Source organism: Tupaia chinensis, unplaced genomic scaffold, assembly GCF_000334495.1.
Source record: "Tupaia chinensis unplaced genomic scaffold, TupChi_1.0 Scaffold000017_1, whole genome shotgun sequence".
NCBI lineage: Eukaryota > Metazoa > Chordata > Mammalia > Scandentia > Tupaiidae > Tupaia > Tupaia belangeri.
In genome coordinates this window covers 709525-727041 of record NW_006159447.1, presented here as the reverse complement: position 1 = coordinate 727041, position 17517 = coordinate 709525, and the positions used below count along the sequence as shown (strand labels likewise).

General features: G+C 40.3%; 1 long non-coding RNA gene across 1 annotated transcript in view; it reads left to right on the top strand.

The window, feature by feature from the left end:
- Nucleotides 1-4: 4 nt before the first annotated feature.
- LOC102493435 (uncharacterized) overlaps nucleotides 5-17517 on the top strand; it is a 69078-nt gene continuing 51565 nt past the window's right edge. Inside the window, exons 1-2 of the long non-coding RNA XR_333206.1 lie at nucleotides 5-74; nucleotides 6495-6656. This is a non-coding gene — a long non-coding RNA (uncharacterized LOC102493435). The remainder of the gene's footprint in view (nucleotides 75-6494; nucleotides 6657-17517) is intronic.

The window sequence follows — 17517 nt, the reverse complement described above, 5'->3', positions numbered from 1 at the left end:
GGTAGGCGTTCCCGGAGTTTGTTTCCCAGCGCGTTAGCCGCGGGTAGAATTCAGCATTGAACGCTCCTTTCATGGTAGGTTCGGTCGTGAGCGTTTTCTTTTAGCAAGCCAGAGGGTTTTGTAATATTCTCATCCAGAGGCAGGCTCAGAGGGGGTGAAGTACTTGTTCAGTCGCTACGTGCACGCGAACTTAGAAAACGAGGTTATTAATCTTACAGTCCTCACTATGACGCGAAGTAACGTTTTACTCCAGGAACTTTCTTGGTCAACTTAAGTAAAAAATTAACATCTCTCTCTGTATGTCTCTTTTCTGCTTCTGGCAGTTAATACTGTTTTACCTTTTGCATAATTTTTAGTTTGTTTATTTTCTGAACTCCCCCCTCATTCTTTATAATGCAAAGCGCTTAAAAACAGACTTCTCTTCTTTATTTCACTTCACTATATTATCAGCACTGAACGATTGGCAATTAAAAGTCTCATCAAATAACTGAATAATATTGGATCACACTAAGGGCAAGAAAAATAAAACTATTCTTTCACCTTCCTCTTATTGCTCATTTCCAGAAAAGAGTCAAGAATGTGAACATTGGGGAAGAGCACGAGTTTTGCATTTTTGAAATGTACCAGAACACTGCATCACTACTGACTTTCCAAGAAATTATTACTTAAAAAATAGCATAGAAACCACTGAAGAGACTTTTAAATGGTAATTTGTTGCTATTTTGGGGGTGATTACCATCTGACAAATACTTGCAGAGCACCTATTATGTGCTAGGTGTTAGAAATGAAGATAGAATCAGGCAAAAAACCCGGTTCAAAGAGACAGGCAGAATATGAACTATTGGGATCAATGTCTGGAAGCAAGAGTTCACCGTGTTATCAGCGTGCAAACACAAAATTTAGGAGACTGGAAACAAACAGAAAGGAATAAACGGACCTGAAGATTGGAGGAGGGTGCTAAACACCAGAGCCTTGTCTTAGAGGAAAGCAGGTGACAAGGAAGACCAGTGGGAACACTTAGAGTGAGACCATCTATTGCTTTCCAGTATTTGAAGGAAGCTTAATGTGAGGATAAATGTTAAGAAATAGGGCTGAAGATTGAGATAAACCATGTCCAGCTCTTTAGACGTTACTCTGCATGCAATAAACTATTGAACAGTTTCCAGGAAAGCAGAATAATGACCTGAAATATTCCATTTTGAAGATTTATTCTGGCTGCTAAATGAAGAATGATTGGTGGGTGTGTACTCGACCCTATTGTACCCCTCTTCCTTCCCAAAGAGGGGGAATAATGATAACTATAATTTGTATTAGAGAAATAGTGCTTTGGGGGGAAACTTTTGATAAATATGTAGTAAGTAAGTACGATCTCGAGAACTTCATGTTGCCTGAGTCAGGAGCATGAAAGAGGGAAGAATCAAGGATGGCACATATTTCTGCCTTGGACAAACAGAGGAAGTTTAGCTTATTCTGTAGGTCAGAAGTCTGGCATGGGTCTTACCAAGTCAGCATTAGGGTGTTGGGAAGGATGCTGCTTTCTGGAGATGCTGGAGGAAAATCTGTTCTCTGCTCATTCACATCATTGGCAGCATTCAGTTCTTTGTGTTTTGAGGACTCACATCCTCATATTCTTAACAGTTGTAAACTGAGGGCCATTCCTAGTTTCTGTAAGATCTCACACTCCTTGGCTCATGGCCCTTTTCTCTGTCTTGCAGCCCTTTCCTCCGTCTTCAAAGTCTTCCACTGTGGTTGAGTCTCTCTCATGCTTTCAGTATCTCTTGCTTCTTCTCTTATCATTGTCACATATCTCTGACCTTTCCACTTTGATGATCCACGTGATTATGTTGGACTCATCTACCTTATCCTATATAATCTCTCCCCATCTGAAGGTCCTTAGCCTTAATCACATCTGTAAAACCCATTTTTTTCTAAGTGGTGAAACATATTTACAGTTTTCAGAGATCAGTGGGTTCCCATCTTTGTGGGAACATTATCCTATCTACCACTTAACCCTCTCCATCTCTCTATATCCATTTGCCCTGCCTTTTCTTTTTTCTTTATAATGTTTATCAAAAACCGATGCCATTTGATTTACTATTTCTCTAACTAAACAGTGAATTCCATGAAGTCAAGGGTTGTCTTTTTCGGTTACTTGAGTAGATTCAGCACCTAAAGCAGTGCCTGGCACGTGGTAAGTGCTCAGTAAATAACTGGTGAAAGAACCATGACTTTATTCTGGAGCACCTTAAATTTGAAATGTTCTCAAGATAACCAAGCAGACATATCCCGTAAGAAATAGAGTTTAAGCATAGAACCTAGTGGAATTATTTTAGGGGGAGGCTAAAGGGGAGTAGGTGTAGTGGTAAGCTCAAAAACTGTGGAGTCGGGCATCTTGGTCTGAAATTCAGACCTGCTAACTGTTGCCAGCTGAAACTCAGCATAGGGATTCTTGTTTATTGAGCATGGGGAGTGGCCGAGAGCTAACAAGTCCACAACTCCCAGAACAAAAATAGCTAGCATGTTATTTACAGTTACACTGTATGTTTATCCATTTTTATCTTTAGCATAAATTTAGCAAGTTCAGTGTTACTCTTAGCCTCGTGATTTCCCCAAAGTTATTTTGTGCACATGATGTTTATGCCCTTGTTTTTGTTCTTATGGTTGCATAGAATCTGTTAACTCAGAATTGTATCATACATTGATAGATTAAGGGAAGCTACAATATATTTTCTTTAAACTACATTGTTTAACAAAACAATCTAACCTTCTATGAGTAACTATTATGGTAAATAATAACATTGTTATAATTTTCAGTTTGACCTGATACATTGTGTCCTTTGAGTAAATAAACATTCCTCACTTTTAAGATTTCTTGTCTGGAACCAGGTCCGATTGCATTTTTGTAACCATTGTCTAAAGCAAGTAGCTTAAGTTTTCTCTTCTATCAAACAGACTTATTTATGATCTTGCTTGTTACAATAGTTGTAGATTACATTAGTTAAAAAAGCTAGAAGCACCAGTTAACCCTTAAAGTATAAGAAAGAGAAATAGGGGCCAGCAGTTAGCGTAATGGCTCTGTCGCTGGACTCCCCATGTAGTTGACCGCGGTTCGTGTCCCGGACTTGGTGGCTTAAAACTCACGCCTGGCACGTGTGCGTGCATGCCCAAGATCCCGAGAGGAGAATAGAGGAGAAGGGATTGTGGCGTGGCCATCCCCCCCGGGGGATGATTTCTCGCTTTCTGTCTCTTTCTGTCTCTCTGTCTCTCTCTGTCTGTCTGGCGAGTGCACGCGCCCTATCGCAAAAACCAAAAAAAAAAGAAAGAAAAAGAAAAACGAAAGAGAAATAAAGTAAAAAAAAAAGTTTCCATTGGGGCCAGCAGGTGGCGTGGTGGTTAAAGGCACTGGACTACCACATGGTCAACCATGATTAAAGTTCCAGACCTGGTGGCTTGCTCTCTCCTTCTGTCTCACTCTGGTCAAACTGAAAAATAATAATAAATGAACAATTTTTAAAAATAAATTGTTTGAATTTTCCTATTATAGTACTGCCCAGCATGGGTGAATCACATGAACCTCTGTGTAAAACTTAAGAATAGCAATGGCACCTACCTTTGAGATAATTGATAGGATTCAGCAAGATGCTGTGTATAAAGTGCTTGCAGTTCCTACCACATAATAAATATTCATTGAACATGTACTGTACCTCCTTTCACCATCTATAACAGTGGGACGAATGGGTAAACTGATGAGTGAGGGAGAAGTTTATTGCAGGACAGAGCCAATAGGAATACTAAGTGATCAAAAGAGGAAAAGGAGACAATAACAACAAAAATTGAGATGAGGGAGAAGTCAGGAAAATCGATGTGGTATCATGCTGAAAAAGTCATAGGAAGGATATATTAGTTCAGAAACTCTTAGATACTTCTAAAAGTTTAAGCAAAGTAATCCACGCAAAGGAGACATTATCTTAATTTATAGAAAAAAAAAGCAGAAAATTCTTCCCTTAAGTCCCATTGGTTATGAGGACCATAATTTCTCTCGAGTGTCTGCTCTGCCTTCTTCCTTAGCAAGAGAATACCTGTTTTTTAGCAGGACATCTAGCATGGAGGCTGTGTGTCCCAGCATTCCTTGCACCTTGACAAGGACACGTCATTCAATTCTGGCCAATGGGCTATTAGTATGAGTGATGTGTAAGATTATTGGCAGTTGTTCTTGAGAGAAGAAGGCCTCCAGCTCCTTCTTCCTACTAACTGGGATGTAGGAATTATGGCTGTGGTTCACCTAAGTGCTGATTTGGGGGTTTTCTGTTACATGCAGCCAGCTCTCATACCGACTGCTGAAGTGGTAAATTTCGATGTGCTCTAAGTGCACATGGTTTTGTCTGATCCCAGTGTAGTTTCTCCTTGCACAGTGATTCACCACCTCTGCTTCAGATGACCCAAATGGCAGACTGGAATCTCTCTTGCCCTAGTTCACTCACCATAGCAGTGCCCCTGGCTCTTATGTTGCAGAATTGGAACTGGCTTTGTGTGTATTGTCATGGAAAGTGCTGGTCTTCACATTTTCCAGCACTGGGGAGACAAGGGAACAATTCTGGAGTCTGGACACTGTGGTGGTTGAATCAAAAGACTACAGGCCACAGTCAGGCTGAACCTGACAGTCGCTATTTGAGAATCCACTGAGTGGAAAGCAGCAGGCTTCTCCAGTAGAAAAGAGAAAGATATAGAACAGAGAAAAATCTCACGGGCCATAATGCAAGGAAGACACTCCACATGTCAGCATGGTGGGTTCCAGCTTTGCTTTGTCATTAGTCTGGTGGTTCTGGATTGCTTATAACCTAGGTGTTTCACTCAAAACCTCTTGCAGTGTTCATTTTATTACACATACCATGGGAAAGCTTCAAAATACGATCGGGTCCATTTGGAAATCTCGCTGCATCGGAGCTAGCAAAGGAAAGGGAGATTATTGAGCCAACACTGCCGTGACCATGGCCCTCCATCACTGCTGTGACTGTGGCCCTCCAGTGGTATTGTCGAAATGCGTGTGTTTGTGCACAATTTGTTCGTGATGAATAGCCTATATTTTTCAATTCCGCCACTCATGGTCACGAATATTCCCTCTGGACGGAGAATTATTGAATTTAAACAAACACTTATTGGGCACCTATAATTGGTCAAACTAACAAGCATTTAGGTTGATTTAGACTGTTGCCAAGACCTAATTAGCATTCCAATTGAACACACTGTGCTAACTGGTCCCTGAAGGTTCATTAGTAAAGGTTTCCTTTGCTTCACAAATGCTCACTGAGAATCCTATACTTAAGAAATACATTAATTAAATCACAACTTTATATCCGAGAATAGTACCTTCTCCAGGTTTAGAGAAATGCAAGGCTTGGCCAACTGTTTGGGGTGACGTCAGTGCCTAATATGTACTTTCTGTAAGGGTCAGTTACTACCAGTCAAAGTCCAGTGTTCAGAAACACTTAGAATCCAAGGGGTATTGGACACACCATTTTGATGACATGAGGCGTTAATTAAATTAATATGGTTTGGGATGAAAGGCACACTCAATCTGGACTTGTCTTCGATTTGTGGTGGATGTCTCCCACCTGCATGTCCCAGAACATGCTGGGTGCTCCCGTGCTGCGCTAGAAGTCAGTATTCCATGCCCCCTTTTATAGTCTGCGAGTCATCAAACACACAAGGAAAAAATGTTAGTGCCTTTCTGATTGTTCATGTTTCCAAGTGAGTAGGAAGTAAGGTGGAGTAAAACAAGTAATTCACCGGCTAGAGTTTCCAGTGCTGTGCGTTAACATGTCTTAAAGTTTTCTGTTTTTATACTTTTTTATAGCATAAAGAATGCAAATATCAGGACCAGCAGATGGCATAATGGTTACCTCACTGGACTCTCGCATAGTTGACAGTGGTTAGAGTACCAGACCCAGTGGCTTAAAACTCACACTGGGTGTGTGTGCGTGCATGCCCAAGATCCCAAGAGGAGGATTGAGGAGAAGGGATTGCGGCGTGACCATCCTCTGCAGGAGATGATTCCTCACTTTCTGGCTCTTGGTGTCTCTGGCAAGCACCCGTGCCCTATCACAAACATCGCTCTCTCTCAAAAAAATAAATAAATAAAAATACAAATGCCTTCTGTATTATTGTTAAGGGTTTAAAGAGTAACCTTTAGATTTTGTAATGCATAAATATGATTAGATTCTTGTGCAAAAAATAACGCTATGTTGCCCACACTCTGCTTTCGGCAAACCATACAGGATATACTGTTTCATTATAAAGTGGATGACACCTGGAAAAAAGGAGAGTAGACTCAGAATTTAAAAAAAAAAAATGTGATTGCTTTAGGTAAAATTGTTTTATGATTTTGGTGAGATAGAGTGATGACATTAAGTGAAAAATACCTGTATTAATTATAAAATACTTTCACACATTCTGTGGAGTAAGAAAGGTACAATAATTCAATAAATTTCTCTTAGGGGAACTTCATGTAGAGGCTGAATTTTGAACAGACTTTTGAAAGAAGAATAGCAGATAATGGTGAGAAAGAGGAAGAAGTATCTTGTCTACCAGAACTGGTTGAAACAGGCAAACCAGAACTGAGGAATCACCCGATGGTCATGGCAGAGATAACATTGGGGGTAAGTAGTTACTCATGTAGCAAATTTCCCAAAAGGACCGATTGCGACAAACAGGTCATTCCTTTAAATCATTCCATCTCAAGGTCAGAGAGGAGACTGTTTGTTTCCTTTCTCTAAGGCTGTTTCTCTAAACAGTGTGCATTCCCTTCCTTCAGCCTTATCCCTACCCAGCCTAGGGCTGGCAATCAATTTATGAAGGCAAACCTAGACTATGGCTCAGCAGAAAAACACTATGCTCTGCTAGGCAGACCAACATGGAAAGGTTACTCGTTCAAGTCTGGAGACCTCCTTAAGGCACACATATGCTCATGTTCTAGGGCTGGCTGAAGCTGAAGGTAGATTATGACATCAAGACCCCATTGGGGATTCTCTCACTCTCTCATGGAAGAAATAAATAAATATAAAACTATAGGGGCCAGCAGATGTAATGGTTACATCACTGGACTCCCACATAGTCCACTGTGGTTCGAGTCCTGGACCTGGTTGCTTAAAAATCAAGCCAGGCTTGTGTTCATGTGTGCCCAAACTCCCAAGAGGAGAGTGGAGGAGAAAGGATTGCGGCATAGCCAGCCCCCTTGGGAGTGATTATTGCTTTCTGTCTCTCTGTCTCTCCAGTGAGCACATACATCCTATAGCAAAAATCTCCCTTAAAAAATTAAAAAATAAAAAATAAATAAAATTTAAAATAAACCATGATTCATAATCCAGTTTAATCCATAAGGCTGATATTCTACCTTCATCCTTTTGACTTCTATATCCATTTCTCATCACATTTGATTTAAGAGGTTAAGAGTAAAGCAATATTATAACATTTAAATCTCTATTGGTGGTTTGATTGAAAAATACAATCAGAAGAGAAGCTACTTCTTTTCCTGAAATTTTTCATCATGTCAGTCTGCTTATTTCTATCATCAGAGTTCAATGAATGCCATAAAAAGTCTTGAGTTTTTCTAATATTGAAGGCCTTTCATTATTCACTTCCCTTTGCTAGAGCAACCTTATTCCTCACAGCAGGTCATTCATACTTACCATCCTCACTTCCCACTGAGGTGTCCATCCTAATTAGCCACTTCTCTACCGTATGGTGTATGACTCCTGGTTACAGCTGATTGGATTAGGGATGGGCATGTGTTCCAAGGGCAACCCGTTTATAGGCCAGCCAATAATGTTCAACATGGCCTGGTACAAAGAGCTCTGGGGATAAGGATAATAAACCTAGCCAATTGGATTGTAGTCCTCAATTATGGGGAAACAGAGAGTGAAAGGGGCAAAGGGAAATAAAGAGAAATGAGTCCAAACAGAAGCAGAGAGCAATAGAGAGGCTGGTGGTTTCAGGAGGCATAGTGTTAGGGCGTTAGAAGGACCACATAGTCTAGTGCACCATTTGCTTCAATTTGTTCGACCTCAGAGGCCATGCTTTTCCACTGTCTGGTCACAACATTGCACTTAAACCTTGGAAGCCTGAACATGCCCCAGGAGAGGTGTATATTCTGGCCCTGTCCTACCTTTTCTTGACTCTTGCATCTCTTCTACCCATGCACGATGAATTGTCACATTATCCTTGAAGCTTTCCAAAGGTACCAGCCTCTTTGAGGTTTTCATGCAGGTTATTCTCTCTGCATGGATTGCTCGACCATATCCCAGTTGCTCTCAACCCTTCTTTGTTTTTGGTTCCCTTTCTCTCTTTTAAGTCCCAAGTAAAATGTTACTCGCTTGAACCCACCCAACTGAAACATTATAGCGGTCTTACTCTATTGCTCCATATTCCATTTCTTCACATCACTAATTATATTTTGCAATTATATTTTTATTTGCATGCTTCCTTGATGACTGCTTCTTCCATTGGGCTGCGAGCAACATGTGGGGTTAGGATTATGTGTATTTTATCCATTGCTGTGTTAACAACTGGCTTAGGGCCTCAGCCATCATAGCTTCATAATATTCATTGAAAGAAGGCCAGTCAGTGGTGGGTGCTTGAGTCCTCTGGCAATTAAAAATTATATTCATTGAATGAATGAATGAATAAGTAAATTATAATGAATTCTCTCACTTTGTTATGGTCTAATAGGCAAGAAATAAGAGGACATCCAGAGGTAGCCAAATTATAAGAGTTCTTTATTAATAGGCTGTCCAACTGCAAGAGGACTCATGTCTCTCAAAACCCCTGCAGCCCTGAATGAAAGCAGAGGGGTGCTTGTGCAGGCAAAAATCACCGTCAATTCTGGGTTGACATGGTGATTACGGTGGAAACTGAGGAGGAGGTGAAGAGGAAAGGGGATCGGGTTCCCATGTGAAAGCAGTTACAGAAGCTGGATCAAACAGGTTAATTATTTCTATGGGCACTCTCCAGACCCTTGTTTAATGGTCCTCATGGCTCTGGGCAGAGGTCTGGTGATTGGTGGTTACATTGCTAAGGAACACCTAAACAAAAAGATTTTGAGCTAGCTAGCAAAGACAGTAAGACTATGAATCACTCTATTTACTCTGGGCAAAAGGAGGAAGCAAGGATAATGTAAAGTTCAAAGATGGAGGTGCTTCTGCTTTGAATTCTCATTCCTCTCTACATTTCTCTAGTTTTAGATGCAAGGTCCTTCATTCATTTGTCTATTTCTTTTTCTTTTAAAGAATTATTTATTTAACTTTATTCATTCATTCATTCATTCATTTTTAATTTGACCAGACATACACACACACACACACACACACACACACACATACACACACAGAGAGAAGGTGAGAAAGCAAGCCACCACGTCTGGGACTCGAATTGTGACTGGAACTGTGGTTGGCCATGTGGGAGTGTCCAGCGCTTTAACAAACACCATGCCACCCACTGTCCCTCATTTGTCTATTTCAATATCACCTTCTCCGGTCTTTAAATCTGTGGTTTACCCACAAGGAGGACAACTTGCCACTTACTACAGTACCACCTATTATTCCTTAATTGTCTTATGTGTGCTAGATTAATTTTTACATTGATGAGGGCAGGGATAGTGACCCTGGCCACGTATACCCTCCTCCTTCAAAATGCCTTACATAGTGCTAAACCTGTCATGAAAAGTTAATAAATCCTTGCTGACTTAAAGCAAGTCTCTCTCAGTCTCTTTCAGTGATTGAGCCAAAAGATTGAGGTTCATGGTGTCATGAAGTCCTAAGGACTTACTTTTGCATCTCACACATTAGGAAAAATGTCTTCTGAGGAGGGAAATGTGGGTTCTATCATTGTTTTCCTGATGTCAGAGAATGAAAGGTTTACAGATGCAGAGCTGTGGAGTAAGCACTGGGGAAGTTTTAGGGTCCATTTTCAAAAATGGTTATAATGTGCTTTTCAATTAAAGCTTAGCCAGACAGGTAGGATCTGCCTCATGCTTTGCATACTAATACTTAGATTCACTGGTTATCTTTGCATGAACAAAGGCATAAATGGTGTATGTTTAATGTTTTAAAATGTCTGCTAAACTGCTTTCTAAAGTGGAGGCACACATTTTACCCATCATTAAATTGGACACATCACCCTCAACAGTTGATATCTCCATTTCTTTTTTATTTTAGCTATTCTTCAATTAAAAAAAAAAAACTTAATGCGTATGAGAGGGTTTGTCAGGTGGCATGGGGCTTTGGGCACTGGACTTCCACATGACTGAACATGGTTCAAGTCTTGGACCTGGTGGTTTGCTTTCTCTCTCTTTCGCTACCTCTTTCTGTTAAGCATATGTGCCCTTCTGAAAATTGGAAAGTAATAGTAATATCAAATAAAATTAAATAATTATTTTTAAGAATGCAGATGAGGGGCCAGCAGGTGGCGTAGTGGTTAAGGGTGCTGGGCTCCCATGTGGCTGACAGCAGTTCAAGTCCTAGACATGATGGCTTGCTTTCTCTCTTTTCCTCTCTTTCTTTCTCTCTCTCTCTTTCTCTCTCTCTCTCTCTGCCCCTCTCTGGTCAAATTAAAGAAAATAAATAAATAAATATTTTAAAAATGTGCATATAAGAGAAAGTCCAGGAGAGAGAAAGAGAGGGAGATTATTATTCTTATTTAGACAGGGCCCTTGCCATGATTCTCCTGTCCTAGCTTCACCGTTAGCGATGATAAAAGAAAAAATAAACCAGCCAGTTTAATAGATTAGAGTTTTATCTGAGAAAGTCTTAACACAATTTAAATCAGGCAGTTGTCCCAAGACTTCCAAACAACTCTGGCTAGCCTCATGGTCAACTTGGTATTTAAGTTCCAGAAAATGGAAAATGAAGTACAAAAACGAAAGTGAGAGAATGAGGTAGAGAAACAACTGGACTGGTTACAGGTGAACAGTAGGCTGCACAAGCAGTCTAGAAGGTGGACTTTCTGTGATTGACGTCTGGCTAGGGTGACTGGCTGTAATTCAGCTCAGGAAAACTACCTAAGATGTATGATTTTAGCTTATCTACAAGAATTCAAGTGTGGCAGTAGAGTGGCCATTTTAGGCCAAAATAGTTTAATTTAATAATTTCTCCTCCTTTTGGTCAGCCTCTCAGGTAGGACCAGGCACATACCACTGTGTCCAGGTGCTTCAGGCTGAGCTGGGCCAGGAACCAATCCCAGGCTTCTGTATGTGGCCTTAGCCATCATGCATTGCTGGCCTGGAACCATGCCATAATGGATAGGCTGACTTTAGCTAGTCAATTTGAGGTAGGAGACAAAGACTCTAAAAATATCGTTAGAGTATGGGCCCAAGATGGAATCATGAAAGGACTAAGTTTTGAAATGGAGGCAGTGGTGGCTCAGTGACTGACCTAGGCAGCATGACGTAGACCTAAAACAAAGACTTTTCCCAGGTTGCACCACTTTCCAGGAAGAAAATAAGATAATGTATTTCATGGCTCGAAGCTTCTACACAGAGAAACTCCTGACCTTGGTACCCACTCCAAAATTAGGAGAATAATAGGATCCACCCAGCCTCTACCCCTTCCTACCAGGAGGGGAATGCATGCACAAGACCCACCTAGAACCTAAGTGTAGACAAAGCCCTTCCTGACCCACATAAAAATCCCTCACCACAGTTCTTCTTTGGCAACCCATTTTCTGGGACCCCTACCTTCTTGGGAGCTCTGTTTTTCCTTTAATAAACTCCCTGCTTTGTTAATAAAGTCCCAATTTTACTAATACTCCCGGCTTTGCTATACCTGTTCTCTGTGTTTGCAAGTCAATTTTTCCTGAGCATTGGACAGGAATCTGTGTCTCATTGCTAAAGTGACCCCTGTGCCTCCGTGTTCCTGCATCAGATTCAGTTCTCTATGCCTCTACTGTGTTGCTTTCAATGGTCCTCACACATGCATGGTTAAGGAGTTGGTCTCAGCCATTTTTGGTTTTAATATGTAAAATTAGTTATCTATCTATGGGATTCCTTCTTCATTCGCCAGTGATGGTAAAACAGAGCAGGGCCATAATGTGTTTTCTAAGGTTTTTGAAATATAAGGTCTATATACATCATAATGACCCAAAGTAAGGGGTAAGTCTTCAGACTTTGGTTATGAAAATGAAACTACATTGACCATAAATGAGGGCCATTTGACCTTTAAAACTCTCACTTAAAGGAAAGATAAGGTTTTCATTTCAATATGTAAGATGTTTTGTAGGAAGAAAATTACTGGCTGTGAGTTCAAAGACCCCAGGCTGAATGGCTCCAGAAATCTGAATAGAACTTGTGCCCCTCCCCACCCCATCTGAAGACCTCTTCAAGTGAATGGCCTTGCTGGGTGCCAGGCTGCCTGTGGCTGCAGGGCCTATGGCCAGGACCTATGGCTCATCCTCTCCCCCACTTGCCTTTGAACTCTCAGGACTTCGGTATTTTGGATAGTGCATGGTTTGCAATTCTTTCCACGTGATCTTTGCACCAGAGGTAAAGCTCAGCAACTTAGTTTGAGGCACACCTGTTCTTTAGAAATAGGGAGGACTTTGGGTCATCCAGGACTAGTGACAATAGTGCAGGGTACTGGTGAGCAGCAGGGAGGCAGAGCAGAAGGGAGATTCCCAATTTTCTACTCCTGCGTACCTTTGAATGCTCTGAGATACCTCTAATAATTTAGAACACTAGATGGATCACTAGGAACAATTGCAGGGGCAGCCACTGTGGAAAACAATATGGAGGTTCCTCAAAGATCTATAAATAGAACTACAATTTGATCCAGCAATCCCACTTCTGGGTATCTACCCAAAGAACAGGAGAACACTTAGTCAAAAAATCATTTGCACATCAATGTTTACTGTGGCATTGCTCATGATTTGCTAAGACATGGAACCAACCCAGATGTCCTTGAACAGATGAATGGATGGAAAAATTGTGACACATATACTCTGTGGAATACTATTCAGCCATAAAAAAACAAGACCCTGGCATTTGATAAAACGGGGTAGAATATGTAGGATCTATTGCTAAGTGAAGCAAGCCAGGATATAAAAGAAAGATATTGTATGCATCCATTTAATATATATTGACTATCCACACTTTATGGTAGAGATAGAAATATTGGAGGGCATAAAAGCAGTGAAAATAGTTATAGGTGCTGAAGACAGTGTGGAACAGGGCCAGAGAAAGGAAGAGTATAGAGAAGGATAGCAAGAGAAATAGAGAGGCATGACATTAGTGGGACAGAAATGGCTTATTACCTGTTGATGATAACATGTATAGTATTCTCAACTGGTCTGGTCTGAGAAGTATTTCATGTTGGGTAAATTCTCTTTACAAGCCAAATGATACATAGTGATCGAATGTTTTTAAAAATAATGAGAATAAATAATAATAGTAATAATAATCTGAAAAAAGATGAAAAGCTATTTGATGATGATGATATGAATAATAATGTCTTCATCTTGATTGATATGCATGGTAATCATGCTGGAAAAAGCAATGTAATACACTGTAAAGATACATGAGAATCAGTTTAATATAAAATTGATTATGGTCATAATAAATAAAATTAAATTAAAAAAGAAATACAGATTGGTGCCCATTAAGCAGAAAAGAAAGAGCACTGAATGCTAATTTAAATGACATGACAAAATAAAAAACACCATTAAAGATATCTACATAGAGAAATACAAAAGGCAGTATAAATCCATTTTTGTTTGACACACTTTTGTCCTATTTGAATTAAGAAAAACCACCACTGCATAAAACAATAATTATAAAACTATGTGAATGCATATATTATATAAAAATGTAATTTATATAGTAATAATAGCACGTAAGTGGTTTGAGAAAATAAAACTATATTGGAGGGGGAAAAAAGAAATTTGATCTCTAAGGCCTCAGCAATCAAGAATGCCCACAAGAAGATCATTTCCTCTTGAACTAATCACTGAACTGATCATGCTTCTGGGACCTCTGTCCCTAATTTTGTCCTTAAAAATGTATGTGGGGAACATCTCAGGGAGACAGGATCTTTTCAGCATGAGCTGCCTGCTCTCCTTGCTTTGCGCTTTGCAATAAAGCTATACTTTCCTTCATCACACCATGTGCCTATGGCTTGGTTTTACAGTGCTTGGGTGAGCGAATCTGATTTGAGTTTGGTAACAATGGCTGATATTGCCATTAGCTCTTCTCATTGGTTCTTCCAGCCAGAAAGATGATGAGACTTTTCTTATAGTTTAAGCTTCCTGTGCTGCAGTAAGACTGCGTCTACAGCCCAGCTGTGGGTTGAAGCCATAGAGAAACACAAGTTCACCCCCATGCCCATTGCAGCACTAAGTTTCCACTTCCTTTCTAATCTGCATGAGTTTTATTATTTTATTTTTAAACACTTAAAAATCTCAGGTTTGAACTTTTTCTGGGGTCAGCAGTTGTAATTGGTAGTGAACTGGTCTGTTCACTAGTGATGGTCTTTAATGATGTTAGGGAGTCATATCATTATACTGGAAGTGGAACTTTGCCAAATATTGCAATATCTCATTTATTCTCCAATCTCTTTAGAGCCAGAGCGGGGGTTTAGATATCAGGTTGCCATTTTTCTTTCTCCTTCTCTCTAAATATATGTTGGTAAAACAAATAAAGGACATGTAGGAGGCAAACAAAAGTTGTGAGGTTGAGGACGTGACTGGAAGAGAAATCAAGTGTCTGACTTTTCCTAAGTGTCACAGAATAAATAGTATGAGTCTTACATGGGTTGCCAATGATTGGACTTGGTGGCTTGTCTATATAATTTTTTTCTGCTTGTTTAAAATACCTATCATTATATATTCACATGTGCCTGACACTGGACTTGGTGCTTTACATATATTATCTTTATATCTCTATGAGGACTACCTAAGGAATTTTTTTCAACTCTATTTCATGTTAGAAAATGGGTTTGGGAACCAGCAGTTAGCGTAATGGCTATGTCACTGGACTCCCACGTAGTCGACCGCGGTTTGCATCCTGGACCCGGTGGCTTAAAACTCACACCGGGCGCGTGTGCGTGCGTGCCCAAGATCCCGAGAGGAGAATGGAGGAGAAGGGATTGCAGTGTGACCATCCCCCCTGGGGGGTGGTTTCTCGCTTTCTGTCTCTCTCTGTCTGGCGAGTGCATGCGCCCTATAGTGAAAAAAACCCCTCCAAAAAAAAAAAAAAAGAAAAAGAAAATGAGTTATATGCGGGTTAAGATAATGAACACATAACTTTTTGTTTTGAATTGTCAGGGGGGCATATGTGCTCACTAGAGAGAGGCGAGATAATGAACACATAACTTTTTGTTTTGAATAGTCAGGGGGGCATATGTGCTCGCTAGAGAGAGGCGGAAAGACAGAGAGAGAGAGAGAGAGAGGGAGGGAGAGGGAGAAGGAGAGAGAGAGAGAGAGAACACCTCATTGGGGCATAGTCATGCTGCAGTCCCTTTTCCATTTGTTTGCCCTGTCAAGATTATGGACACACACACACACACACACACACACACACACACACATGCATTTGTGCCCAGCATATTTTCCAAGTCAGGTTAGAATCCAAGATATGGTTGGTCATGTGGGATTTGGTTCGCCTAACCACTAGGCTATGAGGCTGGCTCCATCTAAGGCATCTTATGAGAGACTTCTGTTAAAGCCCGCAAGAAAGAGACTATTATTATCATCAGCATTTTATGAATAAAGAAACTGGGACTACTCAGTGAGATTGAATATAAAATCAATCAATAAGTCACAGCATGAAAATGCAGTATGACCTAAACAGTCAGAATTGCTCCCAGACAGCTAGACCGAATCCTGACATATCCAAAAAAAGGGACATCTCTATTACTTATCAGAAGATCTGGTCACCCATGGGAACATAAAAAACAAAAATTTTCCAAGTTCAAAGTTAGCAGCATCCATCCAAGCACTGCTTAGGACTTCAGGCATTGAATTAGAACACTGCTATTCCTGTAACAGGTGTTTCTACTGGGGAGATAGATGTAAGGGGTTGTAGGTAGGAGATTTTCATTGCCAGTCCCACTCATGAGGCTGTGCCTGTGGAGAGATGGGTTCATGAAGGTAAGAAAGACTGATGCCAGGAGGCATGTGATTATTCTAATGCCCACCTTTTCTCATTCAATGCTTATCAAGCAGCTCTCTGGCAATCATGATATTTGGCTTCAGTCCATGATAGCTGTAACTCTATTTGTGATATTCTTAACTGTGTTCTAAGCCTATTCAAAGCACCAACTACATAGTAGGCACTCATGAACCAGAACTGAATAGGTAATGCACGGATCTTCTTATCCATGTATTAGTTATAATTCTTATTGCATTTTTTTTGAATCCTATGAAATTGCCACTTACAATAAGCCAAATGATTTCAAATGATTCAACCTCTTAACTTCATATTTTGTAAGGCAGACTCAAAGCATTTTACTTAGTGTAAGCCCATTTTTCATGACCAGGGCCTGCATTCAACCATGTTTGGCCTTGTGGGTCCCAGGTCCCTTAACTGCTAGGCTATGGGGCTGACCCTACACAGTTTAACTACAGTGGAGTTAGGGGCCCCCCAATTCTTTTCTTTTTGTTACCAAAGCCCCATTCCTTCTCCTCTCATCACCCTACCTACACTAGGGTCTCTACATATTATTCTGCCATGATATCATTTACCTTTGTTGACTTAGTGAGCTGTTGATCCCTCCCATAGGGTTAACAATCTATGCATTGTATTTCTACACCACACAGAAATTGGGAATAGAACTATGTTTGCCTGACAGAGGAAGCCCAGTGTCATTTCCCTTGGTAGTTCTCTCTTCTTTTATCAAAAAGTGCACTCTGAGTGTTGGCTCACACAAGACTTCAATAAATGCTTGTTGAAATGAATTAAGTCTTTGGGAAAGTCTTTAATGAGACCAAGTGAATGGTTGAAATAACCATGACTGTTCAAAATTATATAGCACTAAAGAGGTCTATTAACACCTTCAATTGTGCCTGAATACATACATTGCAACAACTTGAAACTCATTAACAGCTTGTTCTCTGTCTTGTATGATCAATGGTTTGCTTTCATTTGCAAGGTTTTTTTTTTCCTTTCTGTGTTTCACAAAAAAAGAGATGAAGACTAATGGATAAACATACCAGTCAGAGAAGTTTTACACATTTTTACACATTTAAGCTTATACCAGTCAGAGAAGTTTTACACATTTTTAAGAAGACTACTTTTTTAAAGTATGCCAGCTTGAGATTCAACAGGACTGCAGCCATTTTAAAATTAAAAAGGGCATCTAACGAGAATAATCTGACCAAGTGCTGAGTCGTAGGGAGAGCTGTTTGTGCACTGAGCAACAGGAAGAATGTAGTTGTCATTAACTGAGATAGGGAAAGCTGTGGAGGAGCATGTTGGGGATGAAGAAATGGGAATACAACTTTTACATGTGAAGTGTGAGTGCCCATATTAGACTCTCC